A 6,387-nucleotide genomic window follows, 5' to 3' on the forward strand; every position below is an offset into this window, starting at 1 on the left:
TTGCTGCAGAGCGCTTGGTTGCTAGGCAACCGAGCGCACTTCCGGGTCGACGGTCACGCGTTCCGTTGCTAGGCAACGGAACACTTCCCAGTAGTTCCGGCGGTGGTGTTCAGCGTCACCACCGCCACTGATTAGAGATGCCCTATAAAAGGATCACTCTGGCACTTGGAGAGTGCCAGAGTGTTAGGTCCCACCTAGCTCCAGCGTTCCTGTGCATTCCTCTAGTGACTCCTGTGTATTACCCGGCTTGCTCCTGACTTCCCTTCATCTGTGCTCCCTCTGTATTGAACCCGGCTTGTTGACCATTCTCTCCTGCGCTTCTGATACCTGACCCGACTGTTTCTGACTACAATATTGGATTCTCCCTGTGGCACATCCTGATTCTCGGTTCTGACCCGGCTATTTCTGACTACTATATTGGATTCTCCCTGTGGCATATCCTGACTCTCGGTTCTGATCCAGCCTGCCTGACACCGTTTCATCATACCGCTTCACTGGTTGCTCCCTCTGAGGACCGCGACCTGCATGTCTCCTGCAGCTAAGACCATACTTCCTTGCGGGTGTTCCTGGCGAAGACCTGGGACACGTTAGACTCCGCGCCTCTTTGGTGAGTAGTGCTAAAACCAGTAAGCAAATACTCTGAGTTCGTGACAAAAATGCTAGCAGCAACAGACAAGTAATGCCTGGAGGCAACAGCATCATCATCATCATTTATTTATATAGCGCCACTAATTCCGCAGCGCTGTACAGAGAACTCATTCACATCAGTCCCTGTCCCATTGGTGCTTACAATCTAAATCCCCTAACATACACACACACGGACACAGTCCGAGAGAGAGTAAGGGCAATTTTAATAGCAGCCAATTAACCTACCAGTATGTTTTTTTTGGAGTGTAAGAGGAATCCGGAGAACCAGGAGGAAACCCAGGCAAACACAAGGAGAATTTGCAAATTCCACACAGATAAGGCCATGGTCGGGAATTGAGCACATGACCCAGTGCAGTGAGGCAGAAGTGCTAACCACTAAGTCACCAAGCTGCCTACAGCAGTTGGATATTGGGTAGGCTCAGAGGCAACAGTACCAAAACCATGAAGCCCTCAGTAAAATAATGAACCAAGAGGGAATTTTCATGTCTATTCAGCGAGGAAGGAAAGTCTAAAGATCAAGACATAGAAATTCTCTGAGTTATGAGGTAAAAAAAATGAAATTGCTGAAACAAGATTTGAAGCTACACAAATGAATGTTGAAGATACCAGCGGCGTATAGAGCACATGTGGAGAGAAATAAATGAGCTACAGAACAGTTTGAATACAGTACATGAAAAAGCTCAGTAAACCACAAATACAATGGAACAAAATAAAAAGAAGCGAGATCATGACTTCAACTTCCAGCTTACATACGGAAACTTAAAGCAAATATATTGCCATTGAAAGAATCTAACTCTGAACTCAATGGTGCAGGCGGAAAAGAAGTTGCTTGAGGACGAAGTAAGACGTTGGAGGGCTCGAACACAGCAGCTCATTGAGGAGACTGGAAAACTGAAAACTTTTATTGCAAGTGTAAATGCAGCCCAGAATACAAGTCAAAGTCAGAGTACAAAAGAAGAAGCAGCAAAACTGAAGAATGAACAGGAAAATCTCCAGAAAAAAACTTGATAAAAATGTTGTAAATATACAAAACAATATTAATACCATAACCCTGATTAACTATACTGTAAGGCAACACAAGACTCAGTATGAAGAGTTAAAGATTCAGCATGATAAGATGGGTTCTTAGTCCTTTTCAGCCCAGGCAGCACAGTCAGAAGAGCGAGCTTCTCAAAAAGAAGAACACGAGTTATGAGATTCACGTGCCCAGGCTGAAGCCAGTATATCAGCACTGTAAAGCCAACAAAATCATGTAGATGAAACAGAAAATGAAGTAAAATCTGAACAGGAACAATCCTCACAAATTCAGTCAGAGTTGACCACAGTTCAAAAGACCTTCAGTACAAGACTTAATCTATTCAAGACAATGTGAAGCAGGTTAAAGAAGTTCAAGTCACAAGAATATAGGCAGAAATGTTCGCCAAAAGATGGAGCAGTCATGAATTATTCAGACCTGCCTCTGTAGCAGTTGAAGGAGCCGAAAAATTAGGTGCATCAGGAAGTTCCTGTCCATGTCTATTGCTCTTCTGAAAGTGTTACTTACCAAGTATGTGGCAGCAGAGGAATTGATGAGTACACCCCATCAGCCCCTTGTTCCGCATCGGCGATCTCCAGTGGATTCTGGTAAGACTGTTCCAGGGGAAAAGGGTGCTGGGCAGTGGAATGAACTAAAACATTCAGAGACTGTAGGCTCGGAATCTGGAGATCGGCCTGTAATGTTTATTACCATATGTGACAAAACAAGCTTGATATCCCGTCAACCAGCCTGTCCCTCAATTCTTACAAAATGTTTAGCTTTACAAATATACTTTTTATAGCCCTGTTTATGTTCCCCAGCTCATCAGAGTACAAATGCTGTGTCTAATTACATGTGGATAAGGTGACATTGTAGCTCATTGTAAATATGTATACTGATTATTGTATATTGTTGATATTGCAGTGAAGCTGTTATTCATTGTTCTTAAAGTAAAGCCAGGTGGATTATGGGTAAGGATCAAGTTCCAGGACACAGGTGAGGGGCTGACTGCTATCCTATATATGTAGGTGGGGAAGGTCAATTAGTATCCATTGTCCTCCATAGGACTAGTCCAGACATTTTTTCTACAACCCAGCAGAGGAACTTCTGTCAAAGCACAGCTCATCTCGACATCCTCCTCCAAACCCCTGATCCAGCACCCACTAATGTTTAAGAGGGAGAGAGCCAGGGGTTTGCTAAGGGAGGGGAAAGAAGTGTGGAAATTTGACCCTGGATAGGAGGTGCAACACTAGGGGAGGGTGGTTGTTCATTCTGAGGATTGATGACTGGAAGCTGCAGGGTGGCTAGATTTGAGCTACCATTCTCTACTAGTGGACTACATCTACAGATCCATGAGTCTTCAAATCAAGACAGCCATGTGACTGTAACTCATTACGCTAGTGGGTTAAGGGACGGATAATGTGGTAAATCAGCCTGGCATTTATTTACTTTTTGTATATGATATTCTAGTGTTGTTTTTATTACAATAAATGTGCTGTTGTACTTTTCTAACTGCATTTGCCTGAGTGACTATAGGAACTTTAGAAGATACTGGGTAGGCTTCCCTGCCATAGTAAGGCCAGCCAGCGTGAAGTGGGTAGATTTGGGCTAGAAAACCCGGTGTCTTCACACCATAAGAACCAGAGTTGGATCTACTCCAGTCCACTAGAACATTGTATTGTCAAATTAAAAGTCGATATATCTCATTGATTGGCAAAGAAGCCTTTATTCCAGAGATATATATTGGTTAAATATTAAAAATCATAGAAAGATAGGTGAATACGAGCGTAAATGTTAGTGTGTATTAAAATCAATAGGACCCTTCCATAGAAGCCAGATTGTTAATTGATTTATATAGGGAATTGATAAATGTTATTACTTGTTCTATTATTGTTACAAGTTCCAATATAACAGAGGTTTATCTGTCAATTTATTTGTAGTCAATTCCTTCAAATAAGTCACTAGCATTTGGCACATTGATTGTTTATAACTTATAATAAAGAGATTGAATACTTATGTTGTCTATGTGTCTATTATTTGCTTGATAGTAAATACATGAACATTACATAAGTTCATGAGTATGTTATGTATTATACCATCCAACTGCCAGATAAAAAAATATTTAATTTTTTGTTATTATTACATTGGAATTAACCAACAAATGTACCTATAATAAAGGTGTATTTTGTAAAGTTGCTCAATTGTATGGTTCTATTGTCTCATATCGTAGGCTCAACTTTTATCCTACAATTCACACTAATACCATGAAGTGTCAAGTACAATATACATATTATCCAACTCTAATCATGTTGGGATATTATATGGTTAATATCTACTTAGTACATGATATTAGAAACCCACTTTATAAATTTATATGTGGCATCACAATCAGATATATTACCATGCAATTATAGACAAAGTATATGTATTGCTTAGCTAAGCCTGTTCATTCCTGGGACTGCATCGCATATTAATGTGCTGAACGATATATTAGCATAGGGATTGTCTGGGCATTTAAATATTAATGCCCATATATATAATATGTTTATTCGCGCAGCATTTTAAACGCCAATCTCCTTATGCCTCAAATATTGACTAATATCTGAGGAGTTCGTTTTTTCATAATTAAACTTGTCACTAAGATTCGGATGACCTGCAGTATCACATGTATATCTCTAGCTATAATTAGACGGCATTGTAGACAACATTTGAAAAAAACTAACTAACTGTGCCAATGAATGCGGCTGACAGCTTCTAACCTGACATCAAGATCCAAAATACGTTTCGGTGTGAGCTTTCTAAAGAGTATCCAATTATAAGGAATGCTCTGTGAATAATAGGATAATGGTATCACAGTATAATGGTATAGCAGTACACAGTATTTACTGTTACAAAGGAGATAGAGGTAACACAAAATATTCAACTGTATAACATTAGCACGCATAGTCTGATATGTGTCTGATCATTTTCCAGTATCAAGGCAAAAAGTGATAAAGGAATTCATATAAAGTAACTGCAATAGGTAACATGATGGTGAAAAAGGAATAACTATTAAAGATTCTCATGAATTAGTGGTTAATAAAAACATTACTATGCAAGGGAAGGGAAGTGCAGCAGTGAAAATAATAATTATTAGGGACACTGCTGTATGAGTGAAGGTAAGTGAAGTGAATGAGCTTTTAAGACACTCATTACTAAATGTATGAGTGAAATAATAATTATTGAAGACACTCCTGTATAAAGGAAGGTAATTGAATTAAATGTGTGATTAAGATTAGAGATGGTCACTGACCCCCGTGTTTTGGTTTTGGATTTGGTTTTGGATGTGGATTACCGTCGTGTTTTGGTTTTGGTTTTGCAAAACCGCCATTGCATGTTTTGGCTTTGGTTTTGGTTTTGGTTTTGTTTGGTTTTATTTTGCTATTTTGTTGGAAAATCAATGTTTTTGGGCCTAAAATAACCCAATTTAGTGCTCCAACTGTTTTAGAGATAAGTAATCTAATAGTAGAAGTAATAAATCATCCAAAAAACAGTTTAATTCTTCGTTGGTAGACCTTCATTTATTTTACACACAAAACAGATTGTCTTCATCTCCATCTATGCATATTGGCAATGCAGCCATTGTCTTTGGATATATATTACACCCTACACTTATAGTTAAATATGTAAAGAAATGGAAAAAGGCAGTTTGCTTTCTGTCTCTATAGGCCCCCCTCCACTTGTCGAAAATACAAAAAAATTCAGCCGTTATAGACTGTACAATATTAATTGAAATGGACAAAGCCAGTTTTGTTTCTGGCTCTATAGGCCCCCCTCCACTTGTCGAAAATACAAAAAAATTCAGCCATTATAGACTGTACAATATTAATTGAAATGGACAAAGCCAGTTTGGTACCTGGCTCTATAGGCCCCCCTCCACTTGTCGAAAATACAAAAAAATTCAGCTATTATAGACTGTACAATATTAATTTAAATGGAGAAAGCCAGTTTGGTTTCTGTCTCTCTAGGCTCCCCTCTACTTGTATAAAATACAAAAAAATTCAGCCGTTATAGACTGTACAATATTAATTGACATGGAGAAAGCCAGTTTGGTTTCTGTCCCTCTAGGCCCCCCTCCACTTGTATTAAATACCAAAAAATTCAGCCGTTATAGACTCTACAATATTAAGAGAAATGGACAAAGGCAGTTTGGGGTCACTCTGTCTATGTCACCCTACCCTTAAGAAGAAATTGCCCAAACAGCAGCCTTTCAAGACAGTACGTGATATGGAATTGCCACAAGTCCCTTTCCTCTTTGGGGGTAGATTGCACCCTACACTTACATAGAAAGTTTTAAAAAGATGTTATCGTCATCATCTTCAGCTTCATCCTCACCCTCATCAGTGTGTACGTCATCATCACAGACTATCAATTCATCGCCGCTTGAATCCGCCATTAGAGAACAGTCAGTGCTTGGATGTCTTGGATGGTGAAGGCCTTCCTCGTGGAAGATGTACTTCATTTTTATAAACATCATTTTCTACACATTTTTGGGAAGTAACCTTTTACGGCGATCACTGACTAAGTTCCCTGCTGTGCTGAACACTCGTTCAGAGTACACACTGGAGGGTGGGCAGCTTAGGTATTGCAAAGCAAGTTTGTACATGGGTTTCCAAATGGCCTGCTTTTTTTCCCAGTAAGGAAAGGGACTGTCTGACATTTCTGTATCAACTACCTCTTGAAAG

Source organism: Mixophyes fleayi, chromosome 2, assembly GCF_038048845.1.
Source record: "Mixophyes fleayi isolate aMixFle1 chromosome 2, aMixFle1.hap1, whole genome shotgun sequence".
NCBI classification, from domain to species: Eukaryota; Metazoa; Chordata; class Amphibia; order Anura; family Limnodynastidae; genus Mixophyes; species Mixophyes fleayi.